Here is a 23123-nt window from a genome sequence, read left to right as displayed (position 1 = left end):
CCTGCCTCGGCGCAGCTGCTCTCCATCTTCTCCCGCACCCTCAAGCCCAGGCCACGCGCCCATGGGGCCCTGAGCTCCCAGCTCTGAGCCCTTCCCCAGCAGCCTTATTCTGGCCCACTGAGTCCTCTGTCCACACCCTGCCCCCGAGACTTCTCCTCCCAGGACTCAGTTACCTCATCTCCTTGAGGGCGTGAGGGCTAGATAAGTTCCCAGCCAGGACTTACTGACTCCAGCAGGTCCCCAAGACCCTCACTCGCTGCTGAATTGATTTTGTTTGTTTATTCTGCAAACAGCCACCATGTGTCAGGCATCCTTCAGGGGCTGGGGAGAGAAAGTAATGAATCAAATGGCCCCTCATCCAGGCAGGGAGATAGGACATGGGGCCCAGAGCCGAAAGTGATGAGTGCCCTCACTGGACCTCTAAGCTCTGCAGAAATTCAGACGGCAGGCAGCAGGGGAGCTCTGAGTCACCAGGCTCAGCCTCCCACCGGGTTTGCTCCTCCAGCCTCCATCTCTCCCTGATCAATAGGGGCCGCCTGGTCTTGCCATGGGGCCCAGATGGGAAGGGAACAGTCGGGCCCCAGGTGACAGAGTGAGGGGCAAGGGGGAGGACCACGGCAGTACCCTCACAGGCACGCTGGCTCCCACCTACTTCTCTGGCTAAGCAGACTCGAGCCTATGCCAACGCACTCAGTTTTAAGGGGAAGGAAAGGGCCAAGAACCGCTTTATGAGACACGCCTCCTAAGCTCCAGAAACGTATCTGGGCCCTTCTTGTTTCCTTCTGACGAGATTTTACCGGTGAAGGGAGGAAGGCCCAGAAAGATGAAGTGACCTGCCAACCCAGGCCGGGTCTGAAGGGGCGACTCCAAAGCTCTCCCAAGAGGCAGTCTCCCTGCCCCTTCACACTGCCCACTTAGCTCACAGGCCCTTCTGCCTCTGCCCAGAGAAGCACCCAGAGGCTGAAGGAGAAGCAGAGAGAGAGGAATGGGGTGTTCAGGTCCACCTGGGGGGCACAGCGGCTCTAGACCAGATCCAGCTCAGTCCCTCGCTCACCGCGCACAGCTCAGCAGCTGGCCACCCTCCCTTCATCTGTCCAATGGGCAGCGGCTGCCGCTGGGACTCTGAGGGTTCTTGCGCAAAGGAGGAGAAAGTCCTTGGTAGACTGTAACGTGCTGTGCCCACGAGGGCCAGGGCGACTGTGGGGGCCAACAGCCCAGGGTGGCCAGAAAGAGCTCTTGCTCCATGTCACCAAAGGGCACCCTGGGAGTGCACTTGCCCCCCACCCAACCCCAGGCGAGTCATAGGCTTCAGGCCTTTCTGAGTCCTTATAAGGGTGGAGGTGACTCCTCACATCTGCTGGCTTATCAGGAAAGCTGGCATCCAAGAGGAAATCAGAGAGGGGCAGGCTGGGGGACAGGGGGTGCCTCAAAGGGCACTACATGGGCATTCCAGAAGCATCACCGGCCAAGCCAACAGCCCCAAGGGAGGAGAGCAGAGACCCTAGAGCAGGTCTGATTGCCCCAGCCTGGGGGAACAGAGGCCCCCAGAGTGGGCCGGGGGACCCCAGAGCTAGCTGAGGGCCTGCTAGCCCTACACGAGCCCTACAGAGAGGGCCTGAACGGAACTACCACATTTCCTGGGAAGCAGCTGGAGGTCTCCTGTCTAAAGTCTCCCAGGAATGGGAGTCAGGGCCCAGAGAGATCCAGAATCCTGGGATCCCAAGGCTGAGTCCATCTACCACCTCCCATATAAGAGCCCCTCCAGAGAGACCGGCTGCCCAGGCTAGCTCTGGGGGCCTCTGTTCCCCAAGGCTGGGGCACCTCACAAGCACTTCCCATAACGGGGAGCTCACCCCTGCACAGGCAGCCCGTCCGCTTTCCTCCAGCTCAGTTAAAAAGGTCTCTACACACATACATATGCGTGGAAACCCACTCACTCTTCACACACACACGCATACATGCACACATTCACGCCCAGACACACAGACACAGGTACACTCACAGGTGAGCTAGGTTTTTTTCATTTTGAAGTGTTTTTTCTTTTTTGCGGTACGCAGGCCTCTCACTGCCGCGGCCTCTCCCATTGCGGAGTACAGGCTCCGGACGCGCAGGTCCAGCGGCCATGGCTCACGGGCCCAGCCACTCCGTGGCACATGGGATCCTCCCAGACCGGGTCACGAACCCGCGCCCCCCCGCATCGGCAGGCGGACTCTCAACCACTGCGCCACCAGGGAAGCCCCATTTTGAAGTTTTTTAATGCACAAAACGAACATCCCAGAAACAGAACAGACGTTGACTTATTAACGATGAAGCACTGTTTAAAGAAGCCCCCTCCCAACTTGGTAAATAGGAATATAGTATAAATAGACATGAAAGAAGGTGAACATTTTAGGATTAAATGCAAATGCTAACACACTCTTCTATGCCACACTCCTGCACAATGTGCACACCAGTCAGGCCCCAGTGTGCACCCGGGTCAGACCACCCATGCAGACCCTCCCTCTGCCTGCCCACCCCTGTTCTAGGATGCTCGAGACTCCATCAGGCCGTGGGCAGTGCCTGACGGATGAGCTGACGCAGCTGAAACATGGGGGAAATGACCAGATTCAAGGTGAAGTGTGATTTCTCCCTTCTAGCTCAAGTACTTCATTACCTCTCTGACCTCCGATGGCTAATAAAGGTGTCTAATTCGTGTGGCACTAAAATAGCATCTTAATGTGCACCACGACTATCTCCTAAAATTAAAGCTATGACAAGTAATGAGGGTCTCCATTAGCTAATATCTGCATGTGGAAATTCTCATTTTCCCAGAGTGGGCTAATGTCTCTGAACGCCCTGCTTTGGGGAGCTTACCTTTCCAGGCTCTAGACACAGAGCAGATTGGAAGGCACTAGACCTTGTCACCAGGCTACCACAGACAAACAACTGCCAACCAGTCGCTCAGGGTAACAGCTTTGACTGAGGACCACCAGTGACTCTGCCCCAGGCATGGAAGGACAGGCAGAAGGGCCCAAGTGTCCCTGAGCTAACCCACGCGAGGGCGTACAAATGTCTCCACTGTGGAACCCATGTTGGGTATCATGGATATCCCCAGGAGGCTGTAACTCACTCAGCCCAGGGGAAGTCCATGAAGACTTCTCAGAAGAGGTGGTAATTCATCATCATCCTAGTTCCATTTGGTGTTTGCATGAATAAGATTGGTAAATTGCATGGGGATGTGATGTGGGCCTCCATCGTTGCATTCTCTGATAGTGGTATTAATTTCTGGGATTCCTCCCAAGATTGATTATTGCATCTGATTTAAGATTTGGGGCACAATATCACTAATTATTAGAGAGATGCAAATCAAAACTACAGTAAAGTATCACCTCACACCAGTCAGAATGGTCGTCCTCAAAAAGTCTACACATAATAAATGCTGGAGAGGGTGTGGAGAAAAGGGAGCCCTCCTACACTGTTGGTGGGAATGTAAATGGGTACAGCCACTATGGAGAACAGTATGGAGGCTCGTTAAAAAACTAACAGTAGAACTACCATATGATCCTGCAATCCCACTCCTGGGCATATATCCAGAGAAAACCATATTTCAAAAAGATACATGCACCCCAATGTTCACTGCAGCACTATTTACAATATCCAGGACATGGAAGCAACCTAAATGTCCATCAACAGAGGAATGGCTAAAGAAGATACGGTACATATATACCACGGAATATTACTCAGCCATGAAAAAGAACAAAACAATGCCATTTGCAGGAGCATGGATGGACCCGGAGATTGTCATACTGAGTGAAGTGAGTCACACAGAGAAAGACAACTATCATGTGATAGTGCTCATATGTGGAATCTAAAAAAAGGCTACAAATGAACTTATCTACAAAACAAAAGTAGAATTACAGATGTAGAAAATAAACTTACGGTTACCAGGGGATAAAGGGGGGGGGGAGAAATTGGAAGATTGGGATTGACACATACACACTACTATATATAAAATAGATAACTAATAAGGACCTACTGTGTAGCACAGGGAACGCTACTCAATACTCTGTAATGGCCTATATGGGAAAAGAATCCAAAGAAGGTGGATATATGTATATGTATAACAGATTCACTTCGCTGTACACCTGATACTAACACAACATTGTGAATCAACTATACTCCTATAAAAATTTTTTTTAAAGATACACGCATTCCAAAGTTCATAGCAGCACTATTTACAATCGCCAAAGCATAGAAACAACCTAAACGTCCATTGACAGATGAATGGATAAAGAAGATATAGTACATATGTACAATGGAATATGACTCAGCCATAAAAAAGAATGAAATAATGCCATTTGTAGCAACACGGATGGACCTAGAGATTATCATAGTAAGTGAAGTAAGTCAGACCGAGAAAAACAAACATCACATGATCTCACTAATATGTGAAATCTAAAAAATGATACAAATGAACTTATTTGCAAAACAGATATAGACTCACAGACATAGAAAACAAACTTATGGTTACCAAAGGGGATAGCGGAGGCAGGGGGCACAGGCGGGGGGGAGATACATTAGGAGTTTGGGATTAACATATATACACTACAATATAGAAAATAGGTAAACAACAAGGACCTACTGTACAGGACAGGGAACTATACTCAGTATCTTGTAATAACCTATAATGGAAAAGAATCTGAAAAAGAATATGTGTGTGTGTGTGTGTGTGTGTGTGTGTGTTTGTATGTATAACTGAATCACTTTGCTATACGCTTGAAACTGACACAACATTGTAAATTAACTATACTTCAATTAAAAAATATATAGATTTGGGGCACAGCCAAGCCCTCCAGGCCAGAGTCCTTTCCTCGCCACTGTGCATAGACACATGGTACTTGTCACGTGCTGACTCTCACCGACTCCTACCAGAAACAGCAATGACTGAAAGACGCTAAACTAGCAAGAGCCATTCAGATGCCGTCCTTCCCCCTTCCCCCTGACCTCCACCCTGAACACTCTCCCATCCCACTTGCATCTTCCTCCTTCCTTCTTTCAGGGCTCAGCTCAGACGTCACCTCCTCCAGGAAGCCTTCCTTGGTTGAGGTGCTTCTGCTGTATGCTCCCAGAGCCCCCTGAACTGCCCCCATAGGAGTACCTTCCCCATGGGATTTTCTAGTCCGACTACTTATCTCTGACTACTTATCTGCCTGCCTATCAGACCATGAGATGTGTGAGGGCAAGACCAAGCCTTCTTCTCATCTCCCACACCCATGATGGTTGTACGTAGCTCACCAGATACCTGTGTAACCTTATCCCTATTATCCTATTAGATCCTCCAGCTGTCTTAGAAGGCAGAAAGATTATTATTGATACCCATTTCACACATGGGAAGACGGAGGTCCTCAAAAGGGGAAGCAGCTGCCCAGCATCACTTATCAGTAGCAACTGACAGCTGGAGGGCTGGGACAGCGGCGTCTTCATCGATGTCAAGTCTGGTTCTTTCCTGGGGCTCTTGGCACCTCTTGAGTCGAGGACTGGGTTTGAGACAAATTGCTGTGTAGAGGGATCGATTCATCTCAAATTATTAATGGTACATTATCTGAACAAATGCTAAGCTTAGGTGCCCCAGCTTCCCAGGCATGGCATATCCCCTGCTCAGCTCTGCTTTGCAGATGGTGACCCCCCCCCCCCCGCCTCCAGCTGTGAACCCATCCTGGGATCTCTTTGGACACCTTGTGGAGAGAATCGCGGTTCCTTCTCCACCCTACGGGATGCTCTCTGGCTCCCCAAGGCCAGCCCTCCACCATCCATTTCGTCTTCTGTTCGTGTGTGGCAGTTTCAGTCAATACCTGCCCATTCCAAACACGCCTATCACCCACACACATGAGGTTCCCGTGCACGGGGGCTTCCGCTCTGGGGAGCTCCAGGGCTGCTTATCTGGGCTCAGCAAATCTAGCCCTGCATCCCCCTTCCTGTGTGGACGCCAACCCAGTGGCCAGCGGTATTTCCCAGAATGTCCACACTGCACGACCGGTGGCATAGCCCCACAGTTCTGCTTCCTCTCGGAAATCCAAAGGCACAGGGGACTGAGGGGGTGGGAGGGCGCCTCAAGGAAGGTCCTCGGCCACTGGTGTCCTGGAGCACCTCTCCTGTGTAGTCAATGGCATGGACTCTCAATCACCTTTAGCCCCCAGCCTAGTTGTCACTTCCTCCAGAAAGCCTCCTGTATTACCACCTCGGCCCTTGGTCAGAGGAGTCTTCTAGTTCAATGACACGGCTCAGCGTTTGTGTCCAGAGCGGCCAGGTACTAAAAGCTCCAGTAGACAAGCTCAGGGATTCGGACTTGCTCTTGAGGCCCATGGAAGCCACTGAGGAATTATAAGCACGGAAGGAAGATTAGCTCAGTTGTGCCTTAGGAAGACCCCTCAGTCTGAAAGGTAGAGAAATAGTTCAAGGGAAGAAGTCCCTGGGTAGAGAGAAGCAGCCGGAGACGATGGCAGTGACCCAGCAGGCCAGAGGTGGCGCTGGCAGTAGGGCGGGGACAGTGGCATGGCAAGGAAGCAGGCAGAAGCAAGGGCGGTAGGAGGACGGACCTCCCAGTCGCTGACAACGTGAAGGTACTTGGGTGACAGGAAGAGGCCAGTGCGGCCTCCAGGATCTTGTCTGGGGGACTAGGATGGGGGTGGGGCACTACCAAGCTAGCACACCCAGGGTGAGGTGAGAATTCCCTGAGATGGCTCTGAAAACTGTATGTAAATTAAGCAGTGCTGGGACTTCCCTGGCAGTTCAGTGGTTAAGACTCCACACGTCCACTGCAGGGGGCACGGGTTCGATCTCTGGTCAGGGAACTAAGATCCCTCATGCGGACTGGTGCGGCCTAAATAAATAAACCATGCAGTCCTGCTCAAAAAGTATCTTCTTGGCATTTTGTTAAAGATTTCCGCTGTGTGCAAAGTTGAGCCAGGGATTCCTCGGTCAGCTTCCAGAGCCCCTGTGTGCCCAGTCCTGATTCCTGCCTGGCCCTGAGTCCCGGCTTCTCTTGTCCTCCTTCAGGAAGGAGGACCGCCCCCCGCCCCCCATCTCTCAGGAACCTCCTCCTCCTGCCTTTCACCAGCCCCCAGTGGGTTCTGATCCTCAGACCCAGCAGTGGGTTCAGGTTCTTTCTCATTCAGGGGTCCTCTCAGCTACACAGTCAGCCTCCTGTGGGGAACACTACATCCATCTCCCCAACCCAGAGAGGAGAGGGCCTGGCTCGGGGCATGGGCCAGGACGGACACCCAGGCGTCTGGACAGCTGGCCCAAGACTCTCTTTGCAGCTGCATCCTTGTGGTGGGGTAACATGGTGGCTAAGAAGGGCGTTCAAACCCAGCTTTGTGACTAACCAACAGACGCTGTAAGTGATTTGCTTAACCTCTCTGTGCCTGTTCCCTCATTCTTGAGAGGGGATGTCAACAGTAGTAGCTCCCCCACTGCTGGGTCTGAGGATCAAATGAGTGGCTCTAGGAAACTGCTTAGCCTGGCCCCTGGCCTGTAGTAGGCGTTCAGGGAATTGCAACGATGATTGCTGTTAAAAATGTCTATGGTGCCCAGGGTCCCTCCCTGGCCTGGGTGAGGGGAAATGCCAGTAACAGTCCAGCCCATGCTCAAGGAGAGGGGAATGAGGCTGCACTTTTGAAGGCAGGAGTGTCAAAAAGTAATGGGCAGGACTTCCCTGGTGGCACAGTGGTTAAGAATCCATCTGCCCATGCAGGGGACACGGGTTTGAGCCCTGGTCCGGGAAGATCCCACATGCCGCGGAGCAACTGAGCCCCTGAGCCACAACTACTGAAGCCCGCACACCTAGAGCCCATGCTCTGCAACAAAAGAAGCCACTGCAGTGAGAAGCCCGCACACTGCAATGAAGAGTAGCCCCCCCTCACCGCAACTAGAGAAAACCCACGCGCAGCAACGAACACCCAAAGCAGCCAAAAAAAAAGTAATGAGTAAATTGTAAAGCCTCACATTTGGCACCTATATGTGATGAGATTCAACCTAATGGTCATTAGCCGTGGTGGCAGCTGGTCGAGGGCACAAGCTGGCCTCATCCAAAGTCCTTGCTCTTAAGCACTGCCTCGTGGTGCACCTAGGCCATGTGGCTGAAATCACACACCTTCTCTCTCCCAGGGCAGCAGCAGGAACCTCTGTTATTCCAACACCCCCAGGCTCAGACCTCGAGGGAACCAAATCTGCCGCCTCCAGGCCTGCTGTGCGCCCCCCCCCCCGCCGTCTGCTAGCTGAGTCCCCCACACTGAGAGGCAGCTTTGCCCACCCTGCTGCCCAGTGGAGAATGGCACGCTCCCCGTTCAAGGGTGCTCGCTGGCCCTTATCACGGGAGAGTGATGTCTGCAGCGCTGAGCCGCAGATCCTGCTTGCCTGGTCAGCACTGCGGAGGGCAGGGAGGCAGCAAGAGACAGACGCTGCGCTTGACAAACACCACGTGGCCGGGCAGGCAGGCAGGAGCAGAATGAAATCAGAAGGGAAGGAGGTGAACCTGGCGTCCTGACCAGGTGCTGGTGGACACACCGGGCTTCCGCAGGGGGGATCTAAGATGGAGAAAATCGGTGACCTTGGTCATAAAGGGGATTGATTGGCCCGGGACCCATTGTGCCTGCCGAGGTGTGGCCTTGACTGGCCCTGCTTCCTGGAGGAAGGGTGCCCTCAGAGACTTCAATTCACCAAGGTTCAATTAGCTAATAAGCTGTGCTTGGGCGGGACGAGGCTGATGGAGGTTTTCCAACTATGAACACCAGAAGAGATGGCTTCAGGGACCCGAAAGGGCCTGACCGTGACCCTTGTCCATGGGAGGAAGAGGGAACTAAGGAAGACAACGGCTTGGCTTTGGACTCAGATGGAGCTGAGTTTAAACAACCTTCTTGGGCAAGTCCCTTCCCCTCACCAAGGCTGCTTACCCATCTGTCAAACAGGAGTGACAATCCCATTTATGGGGAGCCAGCTACGCACCAGGCACTTTGCTACCAATCTCATGGGCGTGAACTCATATAATCAGAACCAGAATCCTAGGAGATAGCTACTACTATTAATATTAGCATTTACAGATGAGGAAACTCAGGCCCAGAGAATGAAATGACTTTTCACAGGTCCCACTCTGAGTTGCACACCAGGAATCAAACGCAGGCAGCCAGCTTGTACCTAAACCCTCGGCCGTGCCCCTTTTCTTCCTCTTGTCACGAAATATACCAACAACAGCAAACTAGCAGCACGGTCTATGGGCTGAAACAGTAAGAAGAACTTTCCACGGATGAACTCCCTTTAATCCTCACACTAAACCTATGAAGTGGGAACCAATGTAACCTCCATTTACAGATGAGGAAGCTAAGAAACAGAGAAGGCGAGTTACTCACCCAAGTCACCAAGCTCATGGGCGACAGCAATGAGAGTTGAGCCCAGGTAGTCTGGCTCCAGGGTCCTGACCTTGACCTTATGCAAAAGCATGAAAGGGCCTCACCCAGTGTGTAGCACATGGCACAGAGCAGGCTCAGCGAAGGGCTTTTCTACCCTGGGGCAGCCCTTCTCCCTAAAAGGAAGACACATGTAGTGAACGCTGGGGCAGGCTCCCCACATGCCCAATGCAAGCCAGGCTTCGGGAGGGTTTGGATATGCTCTTGGCAGACTCCGAGCTTCCACTGGAGAGGGCATGGGTTCAATTCCTGGTTGGGGAACAAAGATCCCACATGCCTGCGCAGCGTGGCCAATAAAAGAAGGAAAGAAAGAAAGAAATGCCTCTGGTTCAGGGAAGATGGAGGGAACACGGGGGTCAAGGGCCGCAGTGCGCGGGGGCTTCTTAGCAGAGGTGGGCTAGCAGGCAGGTGGGGCTGTGTCGGAGAAAGGGAGAGCACACTTCCAGTGAGCCACTGGGCTTGAGTGAGAGCTAGGAGGTGAGCGGCTATCGGACAGTCGAGGCTAAGGTAGCAGACAGATGTCGGGAAGGACTGTCAGATCTCCAACTCCATAAAGTCCCACGATGCCTGGCCAGGGCTGTGGGTCACGGGAAGCAGCCAGCAGGTGGGCAGCTTGGGAGAGTGACAGGAAGAAGCAGGCAGCCTTACCCCAGCCTGACGCTCAGGCTCGGGCCGGCCCCTGCCGCTGCCAGGCCAGAAACGCTGGGCCTGACTCCTGAGGGGTCCCACCCTGCTCCCCGCAGCTTTGCTCCCATCCTCCAGCCCTCTGGGGCCCCACCCCTTCAATCATTACCCCAGATCATTGAACTGGAGGTCTGTAAGGCTGACACTCCCTCAGAGAGCATTTATCTGGAAAGTCATAAAATCACACCAGGCATGGTAATTAACGATTAGAGATGTTTATCCCTCAGCTGGCTCTGGCCTGTGGGAGTCTATTGTGGGGACAGAGGTGGGCTTCCCTCCGCAGCATGGAGGTGGGCGGCTGCCGCTGCCAGGTTCTTGCCATCAGAGATGTGCCAACAGAGGAGGTGAAGGCCAAGCCCTTCAGCCCCTCGCTGGGGGGCCCTGTTGGCGCACTGAGCCATCTTCCCAACAAAGCCGTCCAGAGCTGGCTCCTAACACCTGACCTCTCCTACCCCCATGCCTTTGTATGCACCGTGCCCCTCACCAAGAATACTGTCCTGTCCATGCCTCAAGGCTCAGCCACCTCCAGGGAGCCCTCCCTGACCACTCTGGGCACAGAGCTGCTCCGTTGCAGGCCATCAGGACTCTCGCCTCCTCTGATCTTCACCTGGATGTGTGTGTCCTGTGGCTGCATCTTGATCACTCAGCCAGACCCAGTGTTCCCAGAGGGTACATATTCACTCCCATCCTCCACCCTGCCGCTCTCCCATACCCAGCACTGGACCATGCACCCAACAGGTCCTCAAAAATGAACCATGACAGCAGAGTGTCAGAGTTGCAAGAGAACCCCCCTCACCCACTAGACGATGCTCTGCATGTATGGACATCGGCACCTGGCCCTGGGGAGCAGGCCCAGGCTCCTTCTCAAAGGGACTTGTAGGCCAGACAAGGCCAAGGCCCAATGCACACCAACTTGGGAAATGGAGACCTGGACCAGAAGTTAGGAGCTTCCTCAGCATCTGACAGCATTTTGGGTGGCAGAGCCAGCGCTCAAGCCAAGGTCTTCAGGCACCCGGGCCTGGCTCCCCAGGAAGAGTGGTGGCCCACCTGAAGTCACCTGGAGAAGGATGGAGGATCCTGGCGCCCCAGGGTGTGGGCTGGCTCTACCACCAAATTTCTATGTCACCCCAGGCATGTCCCTGATCACCTGGGCCTCAGGGTGAAGATGATGAGCAGAGTATAAACCTGCCGGAGCACGGGCAAGCTCTGAGTAGGGTAGCCAGGACAAAGCGTCCATCTACCCTAAAGCCAGAAGGATCTGGGTGGGAGAGGGCTCTGTGGCTGAGTGGGCCTCTCATTCCTCCTTGGACATAGGCAGAAACACATGCACTGCCCCTTCTCACCCAGCCGGCCCGGCTCCTTGCAGGCAGCAGCTGCCCATGGCATTCTCAGGGTAGCTGCAAAGGCCAGGCCCCCTGGTGCTGGCATTCACCCACCCAGGCCCAGTGCTTCTGTGGACTGAGCCAACTCCCAGGGCAGCGGCCAGTACCCAACCAGCCACCCACCCCATAGAGCCTCCCCTACTGGCCTGTGAGTCACTGAGGCCCAAGTATCAGGTCATCTAGTCCAGCCTGGCCCAGAGCCTTGCCCCAAGATGCTCTGCAGGGGTGAAAAGGGCCCAGTACTTAGAAAAGTTATGCAGTATAGCTGGTCTTGGAGATCAAGAGCTCATTGCAAGTTAAAGGCACAGACAAGGCTTTCAGGAGGAAACAAGACTAGGTTCTTAAACAGCCTATGTATGTGCGTGTGTGTGTGTGCATGTGTTTTATGGGCACGGAGAGAGACGTGTAAAGACACAGCCCAGGCCGTTAGCATTGCCTGCCCTGGGAAGTGAGAATTACAGAGGGTGGTGGCTATTGGCAACTGCGTTATAGCACTCTATACTTCCCACTGATCATAGTGAGTATGCATTTCTTTTGGAATTAAATTAATTATTTAAATAAAGTAATGTTAGGAAAGGAAATCTGTTTAACTTTGTTTAACCCAGCAGTTCCCAAACTTATCTGATGATGAACTGTTGCTTTGTGTAACGCCTAGAAGCACCCCCGGAAGAGGGGATGTGCACGCAATATACTCTGGAGAAAGATAAACTTGTCTAGTTTTTAATAGATAAAACCATGGTCCTTTCTGACTCCGGGAACCAGGAAGAGGAAAGGGTTTGCGGAATCCAGACACTGCATCAACCTCGGAGATAGACCAGAGCCCGCAGCTCCCCAAACACCAGTCCAGACACTGCTGCTCCGCCCGGCTCCCTCTCTGAGGTGGAATGAGCTGCAGGCATGGGTGGTGAAGAGGGTACAGTGCCACAGGGCAAACACCTGGTACAGAGAGAGTGACAGGACCACAGAGGAGTAGGGCAGACCCAGTGCTGCGGGGTAGGCACAAGCCCTCCTGGGAAGAACTGGAAACCAGGAGCCGCCACACGGCCATGACATCCTGCAGCCAAGCATCAAGTCCCAGCTCCGGTCCCTTCCAGCTCCCCAACTCTGGGCAAGTTGAATTTCTCTGGGCATGAAATAGGGTCCAGATGGGATGGTCCCTAAGGTCCCTGCAGCCTGAAATTTCAGGATTCTCGGCTTCACAATGACCACTGTAGGTATGACCCTACGACTTATCACCTCCACTTTATAGGTGATATAACTGAGGCTCAGAAAGGGTAATTGGTTTTTTTTTTAATGAATGTATCTGCCTTTATTTATTTATTTATTTTTTGGCTGCATTAGGTCTTCGTTGCTGCGCACGGGCTTTCTCTCTAGTTGCGGCGAACGGGGGCTACTCTTCGTTGCAGTGCGTGGGCTTCTCGTTGAGGCGGCTTCTCTTGTTGTGAAGCACGGGCTCTAGGCGTGTGGGCTTCAGTAGTTGCAGCACGCGGGCCCTAGAGCACGCGGGCTTCAATGTACCAGAGCCAGCCCCAGAGTCAGACCACCTGAGTTTCTAGCACTGGCTCCACCTCTTAGCAGCTCTACGGTTTGGACCGGTCGAGTAGCCACTCTGAGCCTCAGTTTACTCCTCTGCAACTGGGAATAAGCCCTCACTGGTTACACAGCACAGTCCATCATGTCAAATTCACCATGGGGCCCAGCACACTTAGGTCTTTGGAAAATGGGAGCTATTATTTTTACTATAACTCTATAAATTATCCCACAGTTGAGAGAAAAAGGAGAGGTAGGCACTGAACTCCAGGTGTACTGGCCTGCGGGTCGGGAAATCTGTGTGCCCCAGGCAGATCCCAGGACTGTCGTCTACAAACTGAGTCAACTCCCACGTCAGTAGCCAGCTTGCTGCCCGTTTGAGGCTCCCATTTGGAGCCTCCGTTTCCCCATCTGTAACAGGAGGGGCTGGACTGGGTGACCTCTGGGAACACACGGGTCTATCATCTGGACAGAGGAAGGTCTCCATGAGATACTCTTTTCCCACAATGGGTTGGAGAATTTTGCTCTCCAGCAGCCTGTCATCCTTTTCTGGGGGGTGGGTGTGTGGTTGATGCATTAGGAGAAGGAGGGATAGGTCAGGGACAGGAATAAAGAGAACATGAATGGGGCACTTCCTGTATACCAGGCGCCATCCCAGGAGCTGTCCACAGATGAATGCATCTAGTCCTCAGAACAAGCCTATGAGGCCACAACTAGTTAACCCATTTTATAGACAAGAAAACTGACATCCAAAGAAATGAAGTCATATGCCCAAGGTCAGAGGGTTGGTGAAGCAGGATTTGAACGCAGTCCCCCCCAATCTTCATGGCTCCATGCTCTAAACTGCTGAGTGGTGTCAGCTCTAGGTCTCTACGAAAGACAGAGACCCAGGGAGGGAGAGATGGGACAGGGCAACAGGTGCAAAAAGAGCAGGTGCAACGTCCCAGGGCAGCCTGGGCACGTTTTCAGGGAGCGGAGTGGGAATCCCAGCTGGGAAACAATCGTTTGCCTCCATTTGGGGCCTGCTGAGTTTCAGAGTCATTGTGCCCAGACAGGAATGCACAACCCTCTCCCTGGGAGGCTGCAGAGGGTCCCACTGCCACGTCACCAGGAAGGAGGCACCTGCTGGCCTGAGAGAAAAGTGGGGCCTGAACTGCTTTGTCTAGTGGGCCCGGGAGATGCTTCACTTGCCACTCCTTGGTCACTCCAGTCCAGTGACCCCCACTAAAGCCACGCACTCCAAGACGGTTTGCTCCCCAATATCACATGCAGAATGTCTGTCAGCTCTTGACACTAATATTATTTAAGGCCCAAAGTCTAATGTAAGGCTTCCTTTTAGGGAGATTGTCTCATTTAATAAAACTCTCTGTCTCTGTTCCCCCAAGGTAAGCACGCTGATGATAACGTATTCCCCGCACTGTGATTTGATCTGGGAGTAGAATTAGCACACAGCCTTGCTTCATTGTCAGATTGGTATTTTTATTATTTTCCCCGGAATAAATAAACAGGAAGCCATCCAGGTGAAAGGCAGTCATCTGCCCCCAGGACCTTTAGTCGCTGGCCTCCTAACTGGGTCACCTCTCCTCTCCAGGGCTCACTCATTCACTCATTCATTCTTTAACTGATTCAGTCAACAAGCTGCCCCAGTGTCAGTACCCTAGACTGTACCCAGGCTCTGAGCTGGGGAGTTGGGGTGTGACTAAGACAGAAGAGTCCTGTCCTCAAGGATCTGACACCTTCACGGTATTGCCCTGCACCCCTCATCTTCCTTTAACTGCCCCCCAGCCCGAGGTGGCACCAGTAGGACTGCCAAGAGAAAATTCAGACTCTCGCTCACACGAAGGCATTGATGAGAAAGAAGACCTGGGCTCAAGGGCATCCCTGTCCCCACACCACTGTGGCCCGAGGCAAGTCACCTGATCCGTTCAAGTCTGTTCATTCCTGGGTGGGAAGGACATAATGAAAACATGGGCTTAGAGTCAGACAGAACCTGGTTCAAATCCCAGCTCTGCCTCCTACTAATCTTGAGACCCGGAGCAAGTCACTTTGCCCTGCAGTGTGATGCCATCGTTTGAGACACGACCTGCTTTACAGAGATGTTGTGAGCAGGGGCACAGCAGTGAGAGAGGAGCTCACCCCAGGAGCCACTGAACTTGCACAGTCCTGAGAGGAGGGGCCCCAGAAATGTCGTGTCCTCTTAAAAAGGAGGAAGTTTAAATGAGATGATGTAGGTCAAGTGCCCGGCTCATGGGAATTACTCAGCAAACTTGCTGTCACCATCACCATCGTCAACATCATCATCAACAACGCTGCTGATATCACTCATCTAGTGAGGAATGAAAGCTCTTTCAAAACTCTAGGGACCTAGACTGGAGGGTGTGCAAGGCTGGCACTAGGCTGGGAATTCTCGCCCTGTAACCACGGGCAAGCCCCTTCTCTTCCCTGGCTTAGGTGTCCAGCTGTGACATCCTTCCTGGCCCTGACGCCCCAGTGCCTGCGAGCGGCTGGGAGAACACGTCTCTCACACTGCTGGGCCCTCTGTTACTAGCTGACCCAGGGAGGGCCAGGGGCTTGGCGGGGCCTGGGGACTCCCCCAGCCTGGGGATGCCACAAACAAGGCTACACCAGGCCTCGAGCTGAGCCCAGCAGGCAAAGATGGGGTGCTCGAAGGTCCCAGCAGAATGGGGCTCCAGGGCTCGTCTGGCCCTGCTGCTTAGACGAGCTCTTCCTTACTACACATCACTAGAGGTGCCTGAAAAAGGAAGAGAGGTGCCTGGAAAAGGACAGGAGTTCAGGGCTCAAGTCCTGCCCTCCTGGCACTCACTGTGGGAGGCGTTCTGAGCCTCCGCTTCCTGCTATGACATACGGTGCATCGGTGACAGTTCTGGCAGAAATGATCACTCAAGAGGGTGACTGAAGAGAATTTAATGAAGGGGCTTCTTAAAAGTGTAAGCAGGGTTAAAGGAAAGCGTAAAGGACTGGTGAAGCACCCCAGGGTTAGCAACAGTGGGAGGTGCTGCCACCCCTAGAATGATTCCAGAAACGCCTGTAAGTTGGGAGCTGCCATGAAGGAGAAGACAGACCAAGAGGAGCTGTGGCGTTTGCTGGAGGAACACAGTCATTACTGACCCACGGTCCAGCCGGGAGGAAGCTCCGGAATGTTTGTGGATGGAACCAGAGAGTAAGTGAATCAACGAATCTGATCTCCGGCTGATTTATCCCGAGGCAGATACCATTTTCCAAATGGCTGCTTCAATAGCTCCCCTCGCACACACTCTTCTTATAGTAGGACTTTAACGCTCCATGAATCTGGGCACAGCTGTGATTACAGCGGAAGTGACACTATGTGATATCTGTTAGGTCATAAAAAGCGATGCAGCTTCCACCTGGTTCTCTCTGGGATGCTCACGCTTTGAAGTGAGCCACCGTGCTGTGAGGAAGCCCAAGCAGCCGCGTGGAGAGGCCACACACAGATTTTTCTGTGGACTGCCACATCGGAGGTCCCAGGCCACAGTCAGTATCAATTGTCACACAGGTGAGTGAGTGAGTCTTCAGATTTCAGATAATTCTATCCCCAGCCTTAGAGGCTTCCAGCCCGAGGTCCCAGACACTGTGGGGTTGGAGACAAGCTGTCCCTACCGTGTACTTTCCAAATTCCCAACTAATGGAATCAATGAACATAATCAAATGGTGGGTGTTTTAGGCCACAATGTTTGGAGTAGTTAGTTATGTCAATTGTTTGCTTTGGTCCATAGGGACCACGTTCCCAGAGCACAGAACAGGGAGGAGAAGGGTGGAAAAGGAATGTGAGGGGGAAATGGAGAAAGCCCAGCAGCACAGATGCCTCACATAGGGCAGGGCTTTGAGGACCCATCCAACCTGGCAGAATCTGAAAACCCATTCTTACACCGAAAGTTAGTTCCACTAACCTGAAGAATTGCCCCAGCTGCCTCAGTAGCCTTTTGCATCTCAAACCTGTGTTCCCCACGCCCCATTCCGACTCAGCCCTGCCCACGCTGCCAGAGAAGCAGAGCACCCCCACTACCTGGGCACTCCGTCCTTGACCAGTGGACCCGCTGCATACTCTGACTTGGCAGGGGAAAGAAACGGGTGGCAGGAGGGCCTGCAGGGACAGGCCTCCTCACTCTGTCCTACACATACCAGGCACCTGCACAACCCTTGCCCTCCCCTCACCTGGAACTCTCTCCTCACCACACAGCCAACACTACCAGTACCATGACACCTTCAAAGAATTAACCCTCTGCCATGGGCTGCATGTTTGTGTCCCCCTAAACATCATATGTTGAAGCCTTAACCCCCAAAGTGATGGTAGTTGGAGGTAAGGCCTTTGAAAGAGAATTAGGTCATGAGGGTGGAACCCTCTTGATGAAATTAGTGCCCTTATAAGAGGAAGCACTAGAGAAATGGTCTCTGCCATGTGTGGACAGAGCAAAATAGGCAGTTGGCTCTCACCAGACACGGAATCAGCCAGCACCCTGATCTTGGCCTTCCAGCCTCTAGAACTGTGAGAAATAAATGTTTGCTGTTTAAGCCATCAGTGTGTGGTATTCGTTATAGCAGCCAGCCCAACTAAGACACCCACCACCACTACCACCCTCCCCCTCCCCTGAACCCTGTTCCAAGATGCACATGGTTGTAATTTTCCTGAAAATGCCAACAGGATAATTTGAGGGCAGCATCTGAGTAAGAGAGCTAGCATACAGAAGATTTGTCTCCCCAGGAATGTAGAAGGGTCTGTTCTAAATCCCATGTGTGTCTTCCATCTGCAGTCCTGGGCAGGGCTCACAGCTGCTTGCTAGGAAATCATCACCAAGGCCACAAATCCTCCCGGCTCCCCTGTGCGTCCACAGCATCTTATGTCCGCTCCCCCCAGCCCAAATCTCCCATTACCATAACTAATAACTTCCCTAACCATGCTGCCACGGGAGCAGGACCCATGTCTTCCCAACACTCCCGATAAAACAATAACCACACTTGGTGTTTCAGTCACTGCTAACAAGAACATCGCATTTCCTCACTTGATCCTTGCAACATTAGGAGGAAGGTGGTTAGCATTATCTCCAGCTCACAGAGGGGACAAGCTCAGAGAGGTGAAGTGACTTGCCCAAGGTCACCGAGGAGGTGGGGACCAGAGCCAGGACTCAGAGCCAGGTCCGGCTCTCCCCACATGCCCACCCCCAGAGTGCTTTATCACCTCTTCAGCTCCAACATAGAGCAGAGGGCTGAGCATGAAGCAGGAACTCAACAAATATTTGTAAACTGAACAAAACCTTAACAAATTCTCGTTGCATGAATACAGCTCTTATACGGAAGAGAATCCAAACACCACCATCCACTCCATGCATTCTGATGCGCTGATGTCTTTTGTTTTTTGCAGGGGTTTTGTTTCCTCCAGCAACGCGAGTGGGCGGCAAGGAGGTACACAGAGTCCCCTGGGGAACTGTTTCTGCACAGCATCTCAGATGTGAGGTGGGGAAACATTCTAGAACAAATAGGTTCTGGTTATCACAACACCACTGAGAGAGAGGTGGGCAAAGACTCCAGATCCCATTTCACATATGACAAAACTCAGACCCCCAGAGTCAAGGGACCTGTTTGCAGTCACTCAGAGAAGGAGGGCCCGCACCAGCTGTCTTGATGTCCATATAGGAGACTTACAATTCCCTGGCTCCCCTACTTCCAGAATGCCCAGCTCTGAACACTACAGCCTCGTCAAAAGGATAGAGGGTACGGCTCTAGGGAAAACGTGTGGCAGCCTCACTCGATCAGACAGCCGGGCTCTGAATTCTAGCAGAGACCAAAATGAAGCTTCCTGAGGCAGAGGCCTCAGCACCCCACACACCTCCTCCCACCTCCCCTTCCTCAGTTCTGCACCCAGCAGGCAGATCGTCAGATCACGTGGGCTGAATCTCCACAACCAGGCAGCTCTTCAGAGGAAATGAAGGGAACGTCGCAGGCCCTACGCCCTGTCGGCAATTGATGGCTCTGGCTAGGAATGGGGTTCTCAGAGGACTGTGACCCTCAGAGGGGTCTCCTTGCCAGGGAGTGAGTGATTGGAGACCCCCTCAGCCCAATCTCCACTGGACACTCAGGCCCCTACCTCGGCGATGAAAGGAGGTAGAGTGGACCCAGCCCCAGTCTGGAAGGCAAAGCCCTCTGGTCCTTTGACTTCCTGTGTGACCTTGGGAAAATCACAACCTTCTGAACCTCAGTTTCTCCATTTGTCAAACAGGTTCATACTACCCTCCTTTGCTGCCTCTGGGGGTAAATGTTCATCTCCAAAGATAAAATGATAACGCTTAACTTTACACCTATTTACTATTAGCTCCCCCACCCCTGGTGCTGACTCGAGCTGTCCAGGGTGTGTTCTCATGGTCTGGAGGTCAGTCGCCCTGGCCTGACTGATGGTGAGTGTGATTGCCCGTGGCAACTGGAATCAGGCTACATCCAAGGGACAAGGTCGAGTCTTAGCTGTGAAGGCAGCCAAGGCAGTTTCTCGGGAGCAGTATTAAGCATCATCACAGAAGGGGGATGAGGCAGGGGGTGAGGAACCACAGAGATGAGGCTGGTCAGGAAGCAGCAGCAGGGCAGTGAGGCCACCTGCTCAGGAAGAAGCCCTGTTCTTGTCAGGGGACATCCACCCCATACAAGGCCTGGCAGACCACAGCCCACAGAACATGGACCAGGCTGCCAGGAGTCCGCGTGGCCAGAGCCTGGAGGCACGAGAGCAGATCCAGCTCTCTGTGTGGCCGAGAGCAGATCCAGCACCAGCACTCTTCAGCCTGTAACTGAGTCCCGGGTCAATCTGGGATCAATGTGCTCAGAAGTACCATGTGTATGCACTTGGTTATATCTTGCCTTGTTCCAAGAAAAATGATTTAAAACATACACAAACCCATAAGGGATTTACAAGGCTACCTAGAGTACTGCAATAAAACATAAATTAGAAATTGATAAGAAAGTACAGAGGCAAAACAGAGGAAAGGACATTAAATGAGACAGAAATATGACTAGTTCAGAAATGAGGACTACAAAGTTCTAAACGTTGTTTCAAAGGATCCAGATTGTCGATCTGAGCTTCCTGGTAGCAACTGCAAAAGGAGAAACCTGCTCAGTTACACGATTCCATGAAATAAAATATAAAAATATAAATAAAGCCTGATAGTTAGGAAAATCATAACTGCTTCTGATTATAGAGCAGGAATATTTCCTGGCAGTCTTCATGATAAAATTCTATGAATAGACACGAAACAAATCTCATGGAGATGTTTTCTGGGGAGTGACATCATACAAAGAGACAATTCAAGAGAAGTAGTCCTACAGGGACCAAACTAATATGCTATGGAAGCCATCCTCCCCTGGCCTAGCTTAAGGTACTGGCAGATGAGGCTGGGATATTTTAAGCAGGGAGCATTATTGCTATTACTGCTAATAGCATTGGTTGCTATTTATTTATTTATCTAAAATTCTTTCACACCACCTATACTTACTGAGCACCTAAGTAGTGCCAGCATTGTGCAGGGCATTAGAGAAGCAGAGGTGAGCAGGACAGACATGAACCCTGGCCTACTAGGGCTCAAGGTCTTGGAGGAGAACCTGTAAGTGAACAGGCAGTTACAGACCACAATTCAACAAGGGTCCTGATGGGAAGCCCAGGTCACTACGGGAGGACAGAGAAAAGGCCTAATGCTGCACATCAGGGAAGACTGCCTGGAGGAAGTGAGGCCTGAGGTGGGCCTGGGAAATACCTGGCAGGTGAAGAAGCAATGGCTAGACCACCAGAAATCAGCATGCCAAAGAACCCATCATTGCCCAGAGACGCCACTGAGAACAGCCTTAGGAGGGGCCCCAGAGGCCAGGCCTGGTTGGGTTGGGTCCCTCACCCAGCCACTGTCAGGATCAATCTCAGGCAGAACTACGAGTGTGGCCAAGCTGGGAACAAATGCCCCAGCATCCTCTCTGGGTCCTTCCAACTCGTGGGTGCTGCCCCTTCCCCCATTCTCAGAGCTTGGCCCTGCTGCCCAGGAACCATGGATATCAGGCCCTCTCGGTTGGTTCACAGCCAAGACAGACTCAGCTTGGAGAGAAGCAGCAGGCAGTCCTGAGAACAAGCCACTCCTGGATAGGAAAACAAACTCGATTGTTTTAGAGCTGCAAGTGCCCTTCGACATCAGCCAGCCCAACTCCCTCATCTTATGGAGGGGGAAACTGAGACACAGAAAGGGGAAGTTATCCAAAGCCACACAGGCTGAGAAGTCCGTAAGTCCAGAGGCAGGAGAGAGCAAAAGTAAAGAGGAGACCAGGCAAGTCAGCCAGGAGCCCTGGGGGGAACAAAGAGGAAAATTCCAGAAGAAGCTCGACAAGAGGAGGACAAAGGGCCTATATCTGAGGCCATGGACACGAGCCACATCCGAGATTTGCAGTTTTCTCATCTGTTCAATGGCAATAATACTGACCTGCCCCACAGGGTTGCCGGGGGAACTAGAGGGTACCTTGTAAACTGTAAAGTCCTGTGCACCTGGAGATGGCACAAGGGCCCAGGAAGAGGGTGACTTCAGGGGTAATAATGAGCCACACCAATCAGCGTGCTTGCTGTGTGCACGGCACTGCGGACAATAACCCTCCGATGAACGTAATCATCACCCCCATCTTACAGACTAAAGAAACTGAGTTAAGTAGCTTGCCCAAGACATCAGAGCTAAGAAGAGGTAGAGTGGGGATCAGGACTCTTAATCACACACAAGAGGGCCTGAGGCAGATCCGGATCTGGGAACTTATTTCTGAGAAAGGAGTGGGCGGAGGAAGCTGAGCAGATGCAACCCCCAGGAGATACGGAGCCCCCCCCGCCCACCACACCACCACCACCAATCCTGTACCCTTCCCTTGGAGCAATGATTTGCATGCAGAGTGTGAGCCCAGCCAGCTGCTCAGGGGCCAGGAGGAAAAGATGGTCTGGTTGGGACCTCTGAGATGACTGCATGGTACGTCCCAGCTGGCACAGCTGTACTGGTTATCTATCGCTGCGTAACAAATCACCCGAAAACATGGCACAAAACAATTTACCCTGCTTCCAGATTCTATGGGCCAGGGGTTCAGACAGAGCATAGCAGGGATGATTGGTCTCTGCTCCATGATGTCTGACGCCTCAGCTGGGAAAACGCAAACAGCTGGAGAGGCTAGATGGCTGGGCTCAGCTGGGACTGTTAACCAGGGCACCTAGACACGGACTGTCCACGTGACTCGGGCTTCCTCACAACATGGCAGCCTCAGGTCAATGATTCTTATTTCTTACATGGTGGCTCAGGGCTCCAGGAGCAAATGAGCTCCAGTGAACAAAAGGAAAGCTGCATGGTCTTTACTGACTTAGCATCACTTCTGCCATTCTCTGTGGAGTGAAGCAGTCACAAATCTGCCCAGACTAAAGGGGTGGGGACACAGAGGTTATTTCTCAATAGGAGGAGTGTTGAAGAATTTGTGGCCATGTTTTTAAACCACCACAGTCGCCATAGGTGGCCCAGCAGCCTGATAGGGGAGCATGGCAGGGACCCACGCCTCTGTGGCAGATTCACAGAAGCTGAAGGAAGTCACATTCAGTCGGGACGGACCCAGGACCCAGCCAGGACCATCTAGGCCTCCTCTACCTGTGCTACTGGGCTCTTGCACCCCACCTTTGACTCGAAGCCTCCCCCAGAATGATGACAAGGTTAGACCAGGTACTCACAAAGGCAGGGCTTCATCGCATCTCTGCTACGGCAGGACGACCTTGAGTGAGTCATATGACCTCTCAGGGCCTTGGGCTCCTCACTGCATCATGGTGAACGCTGCCTCGCTTCCAGGTTTCTGGGGAGGAATGGAAGAGAGAACATATGTGAAACCCAGACACCAAGTAGGCTCCCAGGGAACACTGGTCTCCTTCCAGGGAGAATTGGGTGGGTGGGTGGGGGGGTTGTCACATGCAGGGAGAGGATCTGAGTGCCTGACTCACAGGGTTCTTGCCCAGGGACTTCACCAGGGTAGCGTGTCTGCACTGGAAGCTCCAGCAGGCACCTCTCGGGCCTGTGGCTCC

General features: G+C 52.6%; 1 long non-coding RNA gene across 1 annotated transcript in view; it reads right to left on the bottom strand.

Moving 5' to 3' along the window:
* The window catches only part of LOC132439426 (uncharacterized), a 194125-nt gene extending 171228 nt beyond the window's left edge, over window positions 1–22897 (bottom strand). The window contains exon 1 of the long non-coding RNA XR_009522351.1: window positions 22779–22897. This is a non-coding gene — a long non-coding RNA (uncharacterized lncRNA). The remainder of the gene's footprint in view (window positions 1–22778) is intronic.
* Between the last annotated feature and the right edge of the window lie 226 nt (window positions 22898–23123).

Source organism: Delphinus delphis, chromosome 16, assembly GCF_949987515.2.
Source record: "Delphinus delphis chromosome 16, mDelDel1.2, whole genome shotgun sequence".
Taxonomy (NCBI): domain Eukaryota; kingdom Metazoa; phylum Chordata; class Mammalia; order Artiodactyla; family Delphinidae; genus Delphinus; species Delphinus delphis.
This window is presented reverse-complemented; position numbering and strand designations above follow the sequence as displayed.